This window comes from Podarcis cretensis, assembly GCF_951804945.1.
Source record: "Podarcis cretensis genome assembly, chromosome: 1".
NCBI classification, from domain to species: Eukaryota; Metazoa; Chordata; class Lepidosauria; order Squamata; family Lacertidae; genus Podarcis; species Podarcis cretensis.
The window spans coordinates 98,950,562-98,969,733 of NC_137170.1; the positions used below are offsets into that span (position 1 = coordinate 98,950,562).

At 41.0% G+C, this 19,172-nt stretch overlaps 1 protein-coding gene and 1 long non-coding RNA gene across 7 annotated transcripts in view; one reads left to right on the top strand and one right to left on the bottom strand.

Annotated features, from left to right (window-relative positions):
* The window catches only part of NCKAP5 (NCK associated protein 5), a 632,725-nt gene that overhangs the window by 508,842 nt on the left and 104,711 nt on the right, over positions 1-19,172 (bottom strand). For 2 of the 6 annotated variants that reach the window (XM_079992732.1, XM_079992726.1), the window contains exon 1: positions 850-953. The exons of the other annotated variants lie outside the window; for them this stretch is intronic. The gene's annotated coding sequence lies outside the window, so the exon portion shown is untranslated. Of the gene's footprint in view, positions 1-849; positions 954-19,172 lie in introns of those variants that run through there. 6 annotated transcript variants of the gene reach the window in all.
* LOC307226616 lies at positions 1,127-19,130 on the top strand. Its single transcript, XR_013843524.1, has 3 exons — positions 1,127-1,471; positions 4,135-4,289; positions 19,073-19,130. It is a non-coding gene; the product is annotated as an uncharacterized lncRNA (long non-coding RNA).

Genomic DNA, 19,172 nt, shown 5'->3' on the forward strand with positions numbered 1-19,172 from the left:
TGTGCACACCATCCCAGTCTCATCTGGTTCTGTGAAAACAAACAGGAGACTTTAGTAGAAAGCCCATCAAAACGTGGGGTTCAACAGAAACATTTGTTCTCCAAATGTTTCCTTGCAAATGCCCATCTTTCAGCACATAATGTTTACCCACTGTTTTATTATCAAGCTGCTTTGCCATAGAATTCACATCTTTCACAGCTCACAGGCAATTTCCGCAACAATGTACGGCACCTTCTGCCACAGCATACACCATATTGGAGCAGAACACCTTAGCATCAGTCCAAATAAATAATCTCTCATATATATTCTCTCATGTATAAATATATATAAAATCACAAGCCTTCTCACTTCTCAATGCACATTGATTAATTTTATGTCACTAGCAGAAAATAATTGGGGCTTCTGAAGACTACATGAAACACATCATTAAACAAGGCATGAGCCATTGTTAAACAAAGCTATGGGTAATTTTCTCTTTTTATTTTGCATAGTATTTCACTGCATGGACTGAAATATGCTGCTTCATGCTTGAAACCATGTTAACATTGGCTTTCATTGTATGATTTTGCATTTCTAGTCTACATAGGATGAGCAATCCAAGCCCCTTAATCCGCCGTGCTGGAAGAGGCTGAAGTGAGACTGGCATACTTGCACCCAGGTCCTCCTGGCTGTACTAGGCTCAGTTGGCAGGTAGGCTCCACTGTCACAGAGGTCTCCACTCTGCTCACCAGTGCCAGTGGTATCCCCACCAATGGTATCCAGGGTAAGCCCCTGAAACAGGGTGTTTTGAGGAAAGAGACAGAGCTAAGTTGGCCAAAGGTTTGTTGGATCTTAAGCTAGCTGACCTACCAGCAGGTTGTAGCAAGGAGCCCAGTCTAGACCTCTTTGCTGAGTCAGCCTGGAGCTGGTGCAGCAAACCTTTCCTGTCTACCTCCAGATGTTACATTAAAACCACAGCTGGGTTAAACTGGGAACTTCTCCTTGACAGCATCAATGGGCAGTAAAGTCTGGGTGGAGTCATAATGGGCAGCTGGAAAACAATGATGACTTTCACTAAGCATCACAGATGAGTTGGCTGGGCCTAGGTTAAGGAAACTTCAGCTTTACTGAGGCTTGAGGGTACACCACACCCATACCTGTACACCACCTAACTCTCCTTAAATATAGCCTCCAAACGCAGTATTCTTTAGGGATAAAAGATGGGTAATGGAATGGAAAATATGTGAACAAATTGTTCCAAATGGATGTTACTATTTTGAAAATAGAATAGAGAAGCTGAAGGCATTCTCAAACATAATAATTTGATATTTATTTAATTTTTTATTTCTAAGGGAGGGTTGTGGAGAAAGTATTTGAAGACCATGAGGCATGCATGGAAATCCAGACCACCTCTTCTTATATCTGTCAGCAACTGCTATTGCATCACAGTTGCTATGAGAGTGAACAGCATGAGAAGGAACCAGAAGGTAATGTAGGTTTATTGACTATAGAAGTTTCATGACAGCCAGACTCTAATGGTGGCTTTACAGATGAACAGTACAAACCTGTGCATGTTTATTTAGAATGTGTTCAGTGAGACTTCATTCCACGTAAGTGTGCATAGGACTGGATCCTAAGAACATAATTATTTGATTTATTGAGAAGGGACGCAGGTGGCGCTGTGGGTTAAAGCCTCAGCGCCTAGGACTTGCCGATCGAAAGGTCGGCGGTTCGAATCCCTGCGGCGGGGTGCGCTCCCGCTGCTCGGTCCCAGCGCCTGCCAACCTAGCAGTTCGAAAGCACCTCCGGGTGCAAGTAGATAAATAGGGACCGCTTACCAGCGGGAAGGTAAACGGCGTTTCCGTGTGCGGCTCTGGCTCGCCAGAGCAGCGATGTCACGCTGGCCACGTGACCCGGAAGTGTCTCCGGACAGCGCTGGCCCCTGGCCTCTTAAGTGAGATGGGCGCACAACCCCAGAGTCTGTCAAGACTGGCCCGTACGGGCAGGGGTACCTTTACCTTTACCTTTAAGCCTTACTGAATGCATTGGGAATTACCATATTTTTCGCCCTATAAGACGCGCCAGACCACAAGACGCACCTAATTTTTGGAGGAGGAAAACAAGAAAAAAAATAATTCTGAATCCCAGAAGCCAGAACAGCAAGAGGGATCGCTGCACAGCGAAAGCAGCGATCCCTCTTGCTGTTCTGGCTTCTGGGATAGCTGCGCAGCCTGCATTCGCTCCATAAGACGCACACACATTTCCCCTTACTTTTTAGGAGGGAAAAAGTGAGTTATAGAGCAAAAAATACAGTAATTGCATGCCAGACTGCATAGGATTCTCCTGTAAGACTTGTCCTGTAGGAGAGCAAGGAATGGCAGATTCACACTGTCCCTTTTATTACATGATAAATAGTTTATGCACCTTTGTTTGTATATTCGTTGATGAATGTAGGCCAAGCATTCTTAAATTCTAAGCAAGGATGGGGAACCTGTGGCCCTCCAGATGTTTTTGGAGCTGGCTGGGGCTCATGAGAGTTGGAGTCCAGCAACATATGGGAGGGCCACAGGTTGCTCTTCTCTGAAATAGAGTTACAAACCCATGTTTCCTTCTGCTGCCAGACACTACTGTGATTAATGATTCCATGGTTGTGCTCCATCCCATTCTGTTCTCAGTAAAAACCAGCCAATTCCAAAACTGTCACTCTTAGCATAAAGGACTTCTACTAAAACAGCTTCAAGCTGTTAAACATTTTGCAGCGTCTGAACTTTCAAATTTCTAACTTTTCAAAACCTGTACTATGGATCAAGATAGATCCAGTTAGTCTGTTATGTCAAAGCCGGCAATACAATTTTGAAATGCTAATTCTAACATAATCTGAGCATTAACACAGAAACTACAATTGGTGGGTGGGAATTTTCAAGTTCTTCATTTAGCTGATGACAAAATATCTACAATGATATTAGACTTAAAACTGTAAGTGGATGGAACTTGAAAAAGGGGCAGCTTAATATCATCATAAAAATGCAAACAAAAAAGTTAGAATTGAATTCTCGCTCATCTCCAAACATTCCCATTTTATGAGCAAATGCATAAAGCATATTGAAAAGCCTTGCTGTAATCCCTCCTAACAGCAGCACACTTGCTCCTATTATAATTAAAAGCAAACCTTGGTAGTGAAGCTGAAACATAATAAATACAGCAACATTTAAAGAAAGAAAGCTGTGCTAATCTGATAGAATTCTAGAACAGGGAAATAACAGCAGTAAGAACAGCCAACCTTACTTGTTGTTGTTCAGTTAAAACATGCTCCCGTACTAGAGAAATCCAGACCATACGAAAGTTTTCAGCAGTCTAGAAATTGCTCGAGTGGATGCTGTGTTTATTTACCAAGCCTTAAAAATCTGTGGTGAGGAGCAGTACTGAGTTAGCTCTCAAGTTCATCAAGAGCACCGCTGAAAGTCCTACTGTAACTGCAGGCATGAAGTTTGCTGCCAGTTAGCTTTGCTGCTGCTCTGTGCTTGTAAATACAAGCTCCGTGGACAAAGTCCCAAATGACATCACAAGCAGCTGCTTATTGTTGAGTCTTTATTAACTGGCTGTCAAAAAAAGAAAAGAGGAACTGAGAGGGGTGGGGAGGCACCACTGTCTACCCCGAAGCACAATCTGAGAGCTTAGTCGGTATTTCACTTATACATATGTAAATACTTGTGATTATCTAAACTATGCTTTCCTTAGGATCATGAAGCCAAGTTTCCATAAGAATCATATCCTTTGCCAGTCTGAAAAATGAAAGGAATAAAAAGGACATGAGGTCTAGTGAGAAAAACATATATTAAATGCTGCATTTACCATACTTTTTAAAAGCTGCATACTTCTAGTATGACTTTTTATATATAAATGTTATATAGATGCACACACAAAACCAGCACAGATGCTAGGAATGGTTTGAAGTTTAATAGAGTCTGCTAAGTCTTAGAGTGTAAGAAAAACTTTGCAAAAATTTTAATAGGTCCATCAAACATGCTTAAGTGTTTTGTAGGACTAATATCTTATATCTAACTTGATAAATAAATAAATAACCACCAGTAAAATAAGTTCATGCCTATTTTTTTAAAGGTGATTATATAAAGTCTCTTTCTGTGTCTCTCTCAGATTTAAATCTCAAAAATTTGAGACTGTAGTCCTAATAATATTTATACGCCCATGTAAGTCTTAATGAAATCAGCGAGGCTTTCTTCTGAATAAAAAGGTTGAGGATCAGGCTGTAACTGACAAAGAGAGTCATTCAGCTTGTGGTGGGTGAGCTGGTAAGACAAGAAATTACTGACCTTTCACTTCTGAGATTGGGACCTGAGACTAGTCTTTATGTGTGAAACGAGAATAACAGCTTCTAGTCTTCAAGGAAACTGCTTTGCTCGGAGGAGGGAAATTAGCATCTCCCTAAGTGTGTGTTCCACTTCCTTGTCCCCATGAGTGTCACCTCAAAGAAAGGCCTTGAGCTGAAGTTACAAAACATCTGCACTTATTTCCCAAAAGCTAAACTTTTCAAGTGATGATCTGCATCACTGAAAGGGCAAGGTGGAGGAAGTGCTACTGTGTATACTAATAGCTATTCTCTATTGATGACACAAACATGGGAGGACTCCAGCATTGAGAAATACCAACCATGTATTTCTTTTTATTAAAAAAATGCAGTTATCAGACTCAACAGAATTAAGGAGGACTTAAACTCTGAAATGTTTCAGACATCAGCTTTTCTCTAGTTTACAGATCCTCCTTTGTTAGGAGCACTTAGCCTCCGTTCAAACCGTGCTGGCCATGCAGAGGGGGTTGGATTAGATGACCCTCAGGGTCCCCTCCAAACTCTACAATTAGATGATTCTATAAAATCAGACCTGCAAGAGAAGGAATGAAAGGAATGCTTCAGCTTGTCACTCCTTCATGGTCCAACACAACTCAGGTTGTTGCAGCAGCCCTGTTACCTCTGGACTTTTATGATCTATGGACATATACATGTCACTGGGTCTGCCTCAGTTTCTGATCACATTAAAATTTTTCATCCTCCAAAAGTCATAAAAAATGGTACTAGCCCATCACACTGTGTCCCAGTGATAGTATTGTCCTACACATGCCTACCTAGATTTACGTCCATCCTACATATTTAAATAAACAAGGTTGCCACCCTAAATAAGACCTACTGAACCGCTTCTGAACAGATATGGCTAGGATTGCATTGTTAGCAGTGTGCTCCTTATTTTCTAGAATCATCACTGTTTCTCTGCAATTGTGCTAGTATTGTATATCTGTCCTTGTATGCCTCAAACTTAAGTTCCCTTGGTGTGTGACTGAGCAGTCCAGCCTTGGTTCTTAATGATGTCCATTCAACACTTTCTAAAAGAAATGTGCCATAAAAGTGGTAAGTTATCTTATAGGTATAAATAGATTTCCAGTTATACCACTACCGGTACTTTAGCTTCCAATCCAGTAGTCAGAGCCAAGTGCTTCACTGAACTGAAAGATTATTGCTCTATAGACTCCTTTGCTTGGAAAGGAAGAATTTTGGTTGTTCTAATAACAATGTCTGACCTATAACAGAACTTCATTTCTATTGATGTAATGCTTTGCTATCAAAGCTGTGTCCAAAGAGAATATCAATGGGTTTTATCCAACATTAATCATAATCAAAGACCCACACAGAGCATATTATAGTAATCCAACCTTGAGGTCACTAATACATGAGTCACAGTGGCCATGCTATGGTTCGCCAAATGTACTGTATCTGGAAGGTAGCCCACTGAATACAGTAGTCCCTACTAATTCATATGACTGCATTAGCATGTCACCTTTTTGCAAGGTGGGTATCATGGGGCCTGTGAAGAACATTAATGTCTTTGTGTGATTTCACAAACTCGTCACACTTTCTCCGAAATCAAAATCTGGAAAAACAGCCATGTTGCTAAGATTGAGTTATCACCATGTTTGGGAGCAGTTGCAATCCTAATGCCATGGAATGCAGTGTTTAAATTTAATTTGACTGCAGTATAACTGATCCAAATGCAGTTTTTCCAATTCTGAATTAGAAATAATACATTAAGTATTTGGGGAGAAGGGGATGAAGCATCACAAAGAAATTAACCCCTTTGCTGTAGTAAAAAAAGCCACATTGACAAGGAAGTGGTCCATGTTATGGAAATACTTTCACATATGTTTAGAACCAACTAGAACCCCAAATACATAAAGGGGTTATGTTTGACTTTCTGCTGCAATTTGAAATTTGACTTTCTGCTGCAATTTTTTTTAGTGAGTCTGAAGTCAGTTACCGGTAGGTTCATGATGCATCTCATTAGATAAAATGCAAAAGCCTAGTAAATACAGAATATATACATATATATATATTAAAATATATTTGCTTTCGTACGTTAAGAAAAGTGCTTATTCCTCCAAAACAAAAGATGCCAGATGCATATTTTCACATAATACTTACACTCATGAAACCATAAAGAACACATTTAAAACACACAACTGCATATTTGTTCCTATATTTTCAGTATTGCTCCAATTCACGAATGTATGACGAATGAATATGCCACATTCAGCCCGAAACAAATCACTAACTTTCTGCTCCTACAGGGATATATTTCTTGTGGAATCATATGTTCAAAAATACTGCATGTCTCAGATGGTCTTTCTCTCATCTTTCAAGAGTGGGTCTGTTCTTGTATAACTTTTACTAGAATCATCTGGGAATCATTTGTATTAGAAGTAATAAGAAATTCCATCTTCCAGGACTGCAGCAAAGACATAGACATATTTTACCTTCAGGTAAGGTTGAATTGAATTTTGAAGCCTGGCTCATGTATTTTTGCCCTATGTTAAAATGTGTGTTGACTAATTTACAATACCAATCTCTACCTCACAGATATTTAGAAAAATTAAGCACTATTTAAAGCTGTTTGTGTGAATCATCTCTTAGGTTTATGTAATGGCACATTCTGGCACCAAATTTTAGTGAATTGCTTTAAGTGATCAAACATAATTTAGGAATATTTAAAGCATGTTGCACATTAGCATTGGTAAATATTTTACAGCAGTGAATTTAACAAGGTTAGTTACTTGAGAGATTGTTCAACATAACTCAGTAACACAGGCAGTGGCGGAGGAACCCTCTCCGGCACCTGAGATGGCCCAGCCCGTACGGACTGCGCATGTGCAGCATCGCACGTGTGCGCACTCTGTACAGAATGCTGCACATGCACAGTCTGTACAGGATGCCACTTGCGTGCAGCGGGTCGTACAGACGCCGCGCGAGAGCAACACCCATACGGACTGCAGGTGCCCTCGGCCACTCTACAGCTGGGGGGAGGCAGGGGCCATCTTGTCACCCTGCCCGGGGCAGCCCGCCCCCTCCGCCCCCCCTTCCTATGCCACTAAACCCAGGGCTACAGCCAGAGTTTGCCTTCTCTGGATAGAAAGACTTCTTTTAATCAGATGAGAATGTTGATCCAGCAGAGGGAGCCTGCTGATTGACAGCAGAAGGAGAGCAACTTTTACTGATTCCCCAACCCTCCAGAACAATGGTAGTGATACCGCTGGGGTGCTGGACAGGAAGGAGCGTCCTCAGGCATGTTCATCCTTGGGTGAACCTCTGGTACCTTGGATTAAGAACTTAATTCGTTTGGGAGGTCCGTTCTTAACCTGAAACTGTTCTTAACCTGAGGTACCACTTTAGCTAATGGGGTCTCCCGCTGTCGTGCAATTTCTGTTCTCATCCTGAAGCAAAGTTCTTAACCCGAGGTATTATTCTGGGTTAGCGGAGTCTGTAACCTGAAGTGTCTGTAACCCGAGGTAGCAGTGTACTGTTACAATGACCACCTAGGCTGGCCCACACACTTAGGAGAGTCATGCTCTGGAGTAAAGGTTTGAGGCTGGTCACCCTGGCAAAACTGCCACTTTCTAAGGCCCTAAACCCTCTAGACCTGAGGATTCATGCAATACTGGCTTGTGTTGTGAACATAAGTATAAGCAGAAAGGAAGCAAGAAATTGCCAAGGGTTAACAACAAAACTGAGAAAAGAAAGGGCTGGTGTGGGATAGATAAGACAAAGATATATCCAGGCTGTCCCAGAGTTTAAGCATTTAGTCCACAAATCAAAATAAAAGCACAAATGCTTAGGCTTCCAGCTATGCATATGAATAAGTAAACATTTACTTCTCTGGGGTGCTTCTACCAACCATACCTTCCTCCATATCCACAACAAGTGGTGGCAAAACCAAATTAAGTCTAAACATGGCAGATAGTAGGAACAGACATTCCTATTGTCTCATATAACCTTGAGAAGTCTGGTAAATATTATTTTCAGTACTACTAATAGACCAAACAGGACAAATCAGTAATGCATGTGAAAAGGAAGTTAATGTTGTCATCTTTCTAGAAACCCAGTAGCCTATAGATGATTAGGTTTCAAACTTTTTAAGGGTATAGGGCTTTCAATAAACTAGAAATTCCTATTGCTAAATTGCCTCCCCTACCCCTCCACCTTCTCAAGGAAATCAAAAAGCAGTACCTATATTTGCAAATGGAAGAGACAAAATTGATGGTGGGCACAGCTTTCTAAACCCAGGAGAAACTTTTGCTAGAAATGATGGTCTGAGTATATTAAGAAACATTTCCTGTCAAATATTATGGGATTTTTAGTTGCTGGGGGAGTGTCTGCTTCCCAATTCAGTTCAGGAGGAAGACAAAACTACAACCCCCATGATTCTCACCAGGAAATGATATCCCCGAGTCTTTTCTGGCTAAACTGGTGTGTTGTGTGTGTGTCTGTCTGTGTGTACATTCTGGGACATGTCACTGTTGCTGTAATAATATTGCATTAGTGGTGGATTTATGTTGGACTGCCCACACATCATTCCATTTCATCCAGAGGAGTGCTGTTTAGTTGTTGCCTGTGTTACAGAGGCCCAACTGACCTTAACCAGAATTTGAGCATTTACATAGTATTGCCAGACCCATGTAGTGGAACACTCTTCCAGCAGAGATTCACCAGACATGCTTGCTTTTGACTTTCAGGTATCACTTGAATACTTTTTTTGTTTGTTCCAAGAGGCCTTTGCAGCTTTTAAAATTTCGATTGGCTAGTCACCTTAATTATCTGTATTCCTAATTTTTTAAAAAGATTGTGTTTTATGTTTTAACAGCGTATACCACCTTAGTATCTCATGATGTGGCAGTGCAGAAATCCTTCTATAAATAAATCCTGGCTCTTCCCATTGGATGAAGAACTCTAGTTCTGCCAAAGGCTTCAATTTTTAGATAAGATTGGTGCATAAGGCAAGTTACAGGCTTCAAAAATCAGCAGGTACATGAGAGCTGAAATGCAGATCTAAGCATGAACTAAAACCTTCATCCAACCTGAACATGCCACCTGCTGCTTGCTTTGAAGAGCAGAGCCACCACAGCTATATGCATGGCAAGCAGCTACAGTCTCAACACTGGGCAAACAAACAGGCACTCCTTTGAGTAAATTGGGTCCATGATGCTTGTTAGTCCCAGCACTGGTGTCTCCATTGAGACAGAAATGGAATTAGGACCAGCTCAGCATCAGAGTTGTTCTCAGTTGGGGAGGCTCCTCACTGACAGAGGAATGTGTCAAAGGCAACTCCAGATCCTGTTTGCACACGAGATCCAAGCCACCAACTGTATTACTTATGACACATGCACACAAAAAAAGTGTTCTTTTCCCAAAAGAAATTATCTCAGTATCTTTGTCCATCACAAATAAACTTTACAGCGCTTCTGCTATCGAAAGAGACAACAATCAGAACAGCTTATAGAAAATGAGGAATTTATTTTATTCTGACAGTTTTATCTCTGGTACCCTTCTGCATATACAGAACAGATGAGGTGATATGCAGCAGGCTGTGAGAGATCTGGCAACGTGCATCACATCAGTAAACAATAAGGAAAGGGGCAGGATTTTCCCTAGATTTAACCAAGGAAATAGAGATGGTGACATTTTCTACCTCTGCCCTTTTCCTTTTGGAAGAAGAGTTCTCTTATTATCCAAGTCTCAGGATTCCTTTGACTTTTTTTTTTAGGTTTAAAAGCAAAATCCTAATCAGTCACCCCTATTTATGACAGAACTCTATTTCTTCTCTACTTTACTGTCGGCAATTTTATCCTAAGACCCATTGGTCTTAATAAGCACTTTAGAGGTGTCCAGTGAAGCCTGCTACATTTCGCACAAATTACCAAACCATATTCAGGGTATCAAAGCCTATAGTAGGTCCAACAAAAATGGGAACACCTCAAAACATAACTGGAAACAAACAAACAAAAAAGTGGCAGAGAGAAAAAGTCTTGTTGATCCAATGTGTTTCAGACCATTCTGGTTCTTCAGGGAAATTCAGGGACCAATGGGGTCTAAAATGTGTTGGAACAACCAGGGACATAGTGTTTGGGGGAGTAGGGTAGCGTAGCCCCAGGAGCACAATTTTTAGGGTGCATGAGCCAAGAGTCTCCATAAAAGGATCCCCATCCTGCCCTGTCTGCTCCTGGTGGTCTTTGAGCCCCAGAGCCCAGCCTGGTCTCGCCGTCGTATCCCCAGCCTCCTTGTTGAATGGCCACCTGGTCAGCATGGGGGGGGGAGGCGGGATCTGCCTGCCAAGGCATGCATCGGCCAGATGGGCTCCTCCCTGCACAAGCAGGCAGATGTGCAGCGCAGCCATGCTTGGCCAGGGGTGAGCTGGCACACAGGTTCCATGAACCCTCCATGTCCAATGCATGCACACCCAGTTCTAGAAATTATGCTGGAATTTAGACCTGTAATATTTAGGCAGGATCTGACTTAGAAGCAGATTCTAAAACTATCCTTAATTAAAACTCTTAGCTTCATTACCGCTACCACATAAAGACCTGGTCAGTAGTAGTATCTATGCCAGGCACAGGCAAACTCAGCCCTCCAGATGTTTTGGGACTACAGCTCCCATCATCCCTGACCACTGGTCCTGTTAGCTAGGGATGATGGAAGTTGTAGTGCAAAAAACATATGGAGGGCCGAGTTTGCCTATGCCTGATCTAAGCATGTGTTAAATTGCTGTTCTACAACTTCCAGCTCAAAAACCTTCATCACATAGGGAAAGCACATCTGGGTCTATGTTAAGTAGATAATTGGTGCAGTGGCTTAGATAAAGGTAGCATAGAATAAGAGACAACATCTTCTGTTACATTTTTGCAAAGGCACAATATTTCTTTTTTGCCCACGGGTAGAGAAAAGAAGATGCATCTTTTTATGTTCTTTTGTCCAGATTGTTTTCTCTTCTGGAGCCTGTGAACATTTCTCCCTGAACTTTACAAAGGAGAAACCCTTTGTAGACTGATATAAATAAAATTCATAGCACAGAGTACTACTTATCTACCAAATGCCTTTGCAACTTTTCTTGAAAATCTGAGCTCAGAGGTACAGTTTCAAACCATGTGATAAAGACTTCAGTGAGATTAGAAGCATCAAAAGAAACCTTCAATTCAAAACAAGCAGCAAAGTCTTTGTTATATTAGTCACAATATATTTTTTTCTAAATTAGCAGGACTCTCGCTTTCAGCTGTTCAAGCTATTCTTTCCCCCCCTACATATTAGGTGAGCTTAAAGGGGTCAGTTTACCACCTAAGCTTGCCTAAGGTATATATTTAAAGTGAGGGTGTGGGTGGGATGTGAGGAGAGTTGATGAACGACAGGGGTACCTTTTCAGATTCTGGGAACAGAGTGCAAAATGTTGCAGCTGGCTGTAGGTGTGGATTGCTCCGCAGAGTTTAAAGGCAAACCCTTACATCTATTCATGTTAACTTGCATAAAGCAGTGTATTTTAAGAGCTTGGTGTGGGATATGTGTGGATGTGGGTGTAATACATGATAATACTGTTAACAATATATGGAACAATCACATACAACCTGAAAGAGTAGGTGGGGGCAGGGAGCAAAGAGGAGAAAAGGATGATATCAACCCTGTCTTTCTCAAACCGTTCTGCTGCAATAATATTAGAGGCTTTTCCTTCCATTATTCAAACCTAGTAATATATCAATATATTTCATTCAAAGAACAATGTAATGATTCACTATTAGTCATTATGACTAAATGGAACTTCCATGGTCAAAGACAATATACCATATTTTTTGCTCTATAAGACTCACTTTTTCCCTCCTAAAAAGTAAGGGGAAATGTGTGTGTGTCTTATGGAGTGAATGCAGGCCGCGCAGCTACCCCAGAAGCCAGAACAGCAAGAGGAATCACTGCTTTCACTGCACAGCGATCCCTCTTGCTGTTCTGGCTTCTGAGATTCAGAATTTTTTTTTTCTCGTTTTCCTCCGCCAAAAACTAGGTGTGTCTTGTGGTCTGGTGCGTCTTATAGAGCGAAAAATACGGTACCTATATAAACACCAGCTGCTGGTGGGGGGTGGGGAGAATTGGGAGGGCTGTAGCCTTCATACTGTATTTTTGGATCTAGCTGTGCATTCTTTGAAACAGAATGCTGCACTAGTTGGACTCTTCATCTTCCTGTGATCACTCTAACATAATATATTTGATCATTTGCCAATATTTGTTATTCTCTGACACATTCTTCTGATGTACACTCCCTGCTTGTAGTCTCCTCTGAAAGCTATCATTAAGAGACAGGGAGACCTGCTTCCATTTCCTCATTTCTATGTGTAATCCCTCTGGCTAAGCTCAATTTTGAAATGCTGTGTACTTACTCTGCAAGCCTCAGGTCAATTTCATCAACTCTCAGAAAACATAATTTGGGACTATTGGTTTGCTCATCCTCTTGTGTCTCATCTTCTGCAGTGGAAGACTCATTATATCTGGAGATAATGTACTCATTTCACATAGAAGTTCATATATTAAAACAGTTCCTAGCCCAGTATTAGGTCCCCTATAAATCTAGACCAACCTTCTTGCCCAAAACTGAATCTTACACATATGAATAGTGTAAAGCTCCTGCTTCTGTAGCTTTAGCCTCAGTGACAAAACAGTGCACAAGAAGAAATAAATTACCTCGCAGCAAACAAGAGTCAACAAGTTTCCTCATGCTGAAATTTCTTTAATGATTCAAAAAACAGGCTAAACAAACAATCCAGATGTCTATTAAGCAAGTTGTCAAATCCATTTATTAGCTAGGAATGCAAAAAACCAAAACAACAAATACTAACATAAAAGCAGACAATTCTCATTTGGGGAGGAAATCCTTCTTACTTCTTCCTAAATAAAGCAAATTGGGCTATGGACTTCAGCATGGTTTATCTTCTAAACCACTCCTGAAAGAAATGCACGTGGTCTTCTCTATTACAAGGCAACTCCACTTAACATCCAAACCATGGTTTAGCTAGCTTTCCAGTGAGTGCACTGGAAATGTTGCATCCAATTTCTTGTACATGACCAGGGAAACCCCTAAAATTATTGGATCCACAATCCAAGGAGCTCCCTTAGAAACCACTGTGGTCTGCTCCTGAATGTACACTACAGACTTTTTGACTGGCCTTTTCTTTCTCTAAGAAGCAGCCCTATCTTTTCCATGCCACTTTTACAAATTGATTCGAAAACTTCCTGAAATTTTAAATGTGATTTCCTATATGGGTGCAGTTAGAGATTTTAAAAAGAGAGCGCTGTTTAAATGATTCTTATTTTGGAGACTTGCTTCTCATTATGCTGGAAGTATGAAAAAGTTGTTGTTTGGGAATAAAAACTCTTACTGTATATAGCCAAATTAAGATTTTCTTATATAAGATCTGACTGGATATGGAGTCAAAACCTGCACCCTAATGTTATGATCTCTCCACAGGAAGGTTTATAGTTTTTTCGTAAATGAAAAAAGAGCGAATGCCATGGCCAAAGAGGCCTAGGGCAAAACAGAGTGAGAAATAGCATATTGGCAAGTGCTACTAATTTGAGCACTGGCTCAAAAGCTAATGTTATGAAGATTCTAACCATTATGTAGTCTTTTCATTATCTCTTGGACCATGATACATGCAGCAATAATGGTAGGGACAGCCAGTGGAGAGACTCTGCTTCACAATGATATAATTTCAGAGTACCTATGATATGAATTATTAATTCCCAGGATATTTTTGTACTAGAAGTGAATTAGCTGCAGCTAGACACAAGAAAGCTAAGGCTTTTATTTGTATCCTGGGGGTATATCTCATGAATCTAGTTGCCAAGAGATATGGATTTATATATATAAATGGTATCTAGCTATACAAACAAATAAACTTTGTCACGTCTGTTACGGAACCTGAGGATATATAAATGCCCAAATACTTATTTCTGCTTTAAAGAGATAAAACCAGACTGCCACTCAAAGGGTTTCAAAATAAAAGTATAGCAGCCAGAAAATGTGATGGTAATTAGTTCATTTAATGACCTAATATGAATATAACTGTCTCTTTAAAATGTAGCACCAACTAAGCAAAATATGGAGGATGTGAGTCACTCATGCATTAAGCAGGTGCCTCTATTTCAGGTAGCCTAACATAAAAAAATTGTGCATTAGCATAAACTTGATTTACCCTTTGGGTGAATGATGCCTACATACCTTTGCATTCTCAAGGTGGAATTAATTTTTATTTTTTTGCAATGAGAAGCTGTTTTTAAAATGATGCATTTCCAATATCTTCCTAATTTGGGGGTTGGGGGAGCTTTCTAAATTTAGTCTAAAGCCCTTTTCACTTAGAACAGGGATGGAGAACCTGCGACCTTTCAGATGTTGTTAGACTCCTTTCAGCATCTGTCAACATGGTCAATGGGTGAGCAGTGATGCAAGCTGTAGTCCAACAACATCTAAAGGACCACAGGCCCCCCATCCATCTTTGTCTTAGAATGTTCCCATTGCCTATTTAGGCATCCCCATTTGAGCTGTGAGGCTGTTTGGGCCAAGCCATGCCTACCTGTCCTACCTGTGGTTCAGGTAAAGAGATGGATGAGCTGACACTCAGAGTCACAGGCACCACCAGCCACCTAATTGGTGGCACTTGCAAAGCCCCATGCATAGCACTTTGCAAGTGCCGACAAACAGCTGATTGTTGGTGCTTCCATGCACAAAAACATGTCATTATTCAAAAACAGATCATTGTTACATTGCGTAATTGTGGTAAAATACAGGTAGCCATACGTTTTCATTTTGAAATTGGGTTCAAAACCCAATTTACATCATCAAGGTAATTTGAAAGTACACACTGAGTAGTTAATACTCACTAGGCTGCTGCCATACTAGCCATAAGCAGAAATCTACTACAGAGGACGGATCAGTATTTTTTGCTGGGTGAGAATGTTTTAGCTATGTTTAGAAAGTTTTAAAACTTTAGATTTTTAAAAATGTTTTTCATTACTGTGTCTGCCCCTGTGGGCTCCTTAGGGAAGAAGGGCGGGATATAAATAAACAACAACTCTTACATTCTATTTGTCAATGGAGTGGTATTGTCTGTCAGCTTTCTCCTTAGTCCAAGTGTTGTCATTTTAGAACTCAACAGGGAGAAGGACAGAGATAAAACTAGAATTAGTTGGCTCTGCCTATCATTCACTTTGGGTCCTCCTACCATCAGTCTGCCAATCTCCCAACCTACCAGGCCCAATGGACACCAGACACCATTGAGAGGCAACCTTCAAACTTGGTGCTTGCCCTGAAATACAGCTATCTAATACTAGACTATTAGAAGACCCCATCTAATTAATTAATTCTTCTAATGAAATAGAAGCATTTCATCTAATAAAATAATTTTGATATGTCAAAAACCCCCTCAAATCCCAAAAGGTACAATATCTAAAATTTATAATTGCATCACTACATTTTAAATACTGGTATGAAGGGGATTTTTAATTAATAAATAAAAAAATGTAAAGAGCACATACACTGAACGATTTGAGACTCATTTGACAAATAATAGATAGCAAGATACACAGTAAAGTCCTCTATCATGATTTATGATTGGTGAGGTGAAAGATTGCCATTTTAAATAATCTAAAGTTCTTGACATGGTAATTATACAAAAAGCAATGTTTGGATTTATTTCAAATGTTGGATGACTCCAATGCTGTATCTGGTTACTAAGAACTGTTTGTATTAAGCTAATTCCTTCTATCTAGCACGTATTACACAGAACACCAAAGAAATATATTAAGGGGGAAATATAGACACCATACACTAGCGATGCTAGATCAAACCCTAAATGTAATTGCATTGCAAGTATATGCATGTGCCATAAGCAGCTTGCAACTTTTCCCTGCCAAAATAAAGGGCCTCTCTATTCTACAATTAGCAAAAACGTTCTCATGCATCCAATATTTCCCTTGAGGCAATAACAACCTTATTTTAGGTGTAGACATCCTTGTTCAGCTTTTATCTGTCAAAAAGGATAAACTTAAAAAGACAACAGCACTTACTTGGATTTGCGGGAGATGGTGGAAATACATTTTACATAGGCCTAATAAATAGCTGTGAGTACACAATAGAAGCTGACATATCTAGTAATACGAACTGTTATCAGATGAGCCAACCTTTGAATATACAATGCTCTGACAGATGTACTTTCACACACCCAACTGTCAAGGGGTATAAGCATCTGGAAAGTGATTTTGCACAGTAAGTGGATGATTGAAAAGGAAGTGAAGGGAACTCTGGCTATGATGAAGTGTGTGTGTGTGTGTGTGTGTGTGTGTGTGTGTGTGTTTTCACGCAAACACACATGCTGAAATTTTAATATCACAAGGTAGATTAGGTCTCCTTAACACCCTTAAAATAGCTTATCAAATTCACACACAGTGGTTAAGTAATGCAGATGAGACCCAGAGATACACCAGCAGAATAATTTCTGATAGTGGTGCTGTTCTGGGACCTCAAAGACCTACTGGAAGACTTTTCAGAAAAGGGACTTGGCACCAGCATGCATCCTGAAACATGGTCTGTTCGTGGCTTATCCTCATGGCTTGTTTGGAGAGAAAGAATTCACGAGGACTGGTTCACACAAAAGCACTAAGGATTGTTTCCTCCCAAAAACTTTGGTTTGTTTCTTCCCAGCACAGCAAATGGAGGAGACAGACATGATGTGAGCAGCATGCTTGCTCATTCCCAGTAAGCCTTGATTTGTTTAACTCTGCCTTACCGTTAGATGCCATCATTATGCCATTGCCCCTGACAGTCATCATTTTCATTCCATGACTGACATTTGTGGGAGTAAAGAAACTCTGAGCACAGTGACATTGTCACTTCTGATTTACTATATGCTCCTATACATTTTTAGTATATGTTACTGTGGAAAGCAACCTCTGCCCTTGGAGATTTACTCAAGACAAAGGCACTGAAATAACAAACCTTGTATTGCTCACCAGTGGCTACCAACCATGAAGGCTGTGTTTTACCTCCACTGTCAGAGGAATCATGCTGGGAACTGCAAGTGGGGAGAATGCTGTTATGCCTGGTTTTGGCATAGAAACTGCTTTGGTCTATCTGTATGAGAGAGAGAGAAGGGAAACATGTCCCTATTAATTATCCTCAACCTCTCAGTGGCTTTCAATACCATTGGCCATGGTATCCTTCTGGAGCGACTTTCCGAACTAGAGCTGGGTGGCACCACTTTGCAGTGGTTCCAGTCCTACTTAGATGGTTGTTCCCAAAGGGTGTTGCTTGGGGAGTGCTTTTCAGGCCCATGAAACCTTCAATGTGGGGTTCATCTACATGAAACCGCTGGGTGGGGTTATCCAGAGGTTTGGAATACGTTGTCAGCAGTATGCTGATGACACGCAGCTCTGTTTCTCCTTTGCATCTGCAGGTCAGGTAGTGGAAGTGCTGGACCAGTTTCTTGCCTCAGTAATGGACTGGATGAGAACCAACAAACTGAAACTCAATCCCAATAAGACTGAGGCACTGTTAGTGGGTGGTTCCCTAGACAGATGGGTAGGAGATTGCCTGCTCTTGATGGGGTTACATTTCCTTTGAAGGAGCAGGTCTGTAGCTTGGGGGTACTCCTGGATCCTTTGCTGTCACTCAAGGCTCAAGTGGCCTGGAATGCCTTCCATCAGCTTCGGCTGGTGGCCCAGCTACGCCCCTATCGGGACAAGGATAGCCTATCTACTGTTGTCTATGCTCTGGTAACCTCAAGGTTAGATTACTGCAATGTGTTATACATAAGGCTGCCTCTGAAGACAGTTCAGAAACTTCAGCTAGTGCAGAATTCAGCTGCCAGGTTGTTCACCAGAGCAATACAGTATGAACATATTGCACTGATCCTGGTCCGACTGCACTGGCCACCAATTAGTTTCCAGGCCCAATTCAAAGTGCTGGTTTTGACCTATAAAGCCTTAAATGTCTGAGGATCACAATACCTCACGGACTGCCTCTTTCCATATGGGCCTACCCAGACCCTGAGATCATCTTCTGAGGCCCTTCTTCGTGTGCCTCCTCCTCAAGAGGTCCGGAGGGTGGCAACATGAGAATGGGCCTTCTCTGCAGTGGCTCCCCATCTGTGGAATGCTCTCCCCAGGGAAGCTCGCCTTTACAGTGGTGCCTCGCAAGACGAAATTAATCCGTTCCGCAAGTCTCTTCGTCTTGCAGTTTTTTCGTCTTGCGATGCACGGCTATTAGCGGCTTAGTGGATTAGTGCTATTAGCGGTTTAGCGGCTTAGAAAAAGGGGGGAAAGGGAAAAAACTCGCAAGAACTCGCCCGACGTTTCGTCTTGCGAAGCAAGCCCATAGGGAAATTCGTCTTGCGAAGCACCTCAAAAGACGGAAAACTCTTTCGTCTAGCGAGTTTTTCGTCTTGCGAGTTTTTCGTCTTGCGGGGCACCACTGTATTATACCATGCAAAAATGTTCTTTTTTAACTAGGCCTTTGTTTGATTTGATTAACATCCTATGCCCTTTTAAAATGTGGGGGTTTGGGGGGTGGGGGGTTATTGGGTGGTAGTTGTTTTTATTTTTATTACGCATTTTGTGGTTTTATATTTTGATTTTATTCTGTGAACCACCCTGAGACCTTGGGGTACAGGGTGGTTAATAATAATAATAATAATAATAATAATAATAATAATAATACTGTCTATCTTTCAGGTTTCCCACAGACATCTGGTCAGCCACTGTGAGAACAGGATGTTGGACTAGATAGGCCATTGGCCTGATCCAGAAAGGCTCATATGTTATTATACACATC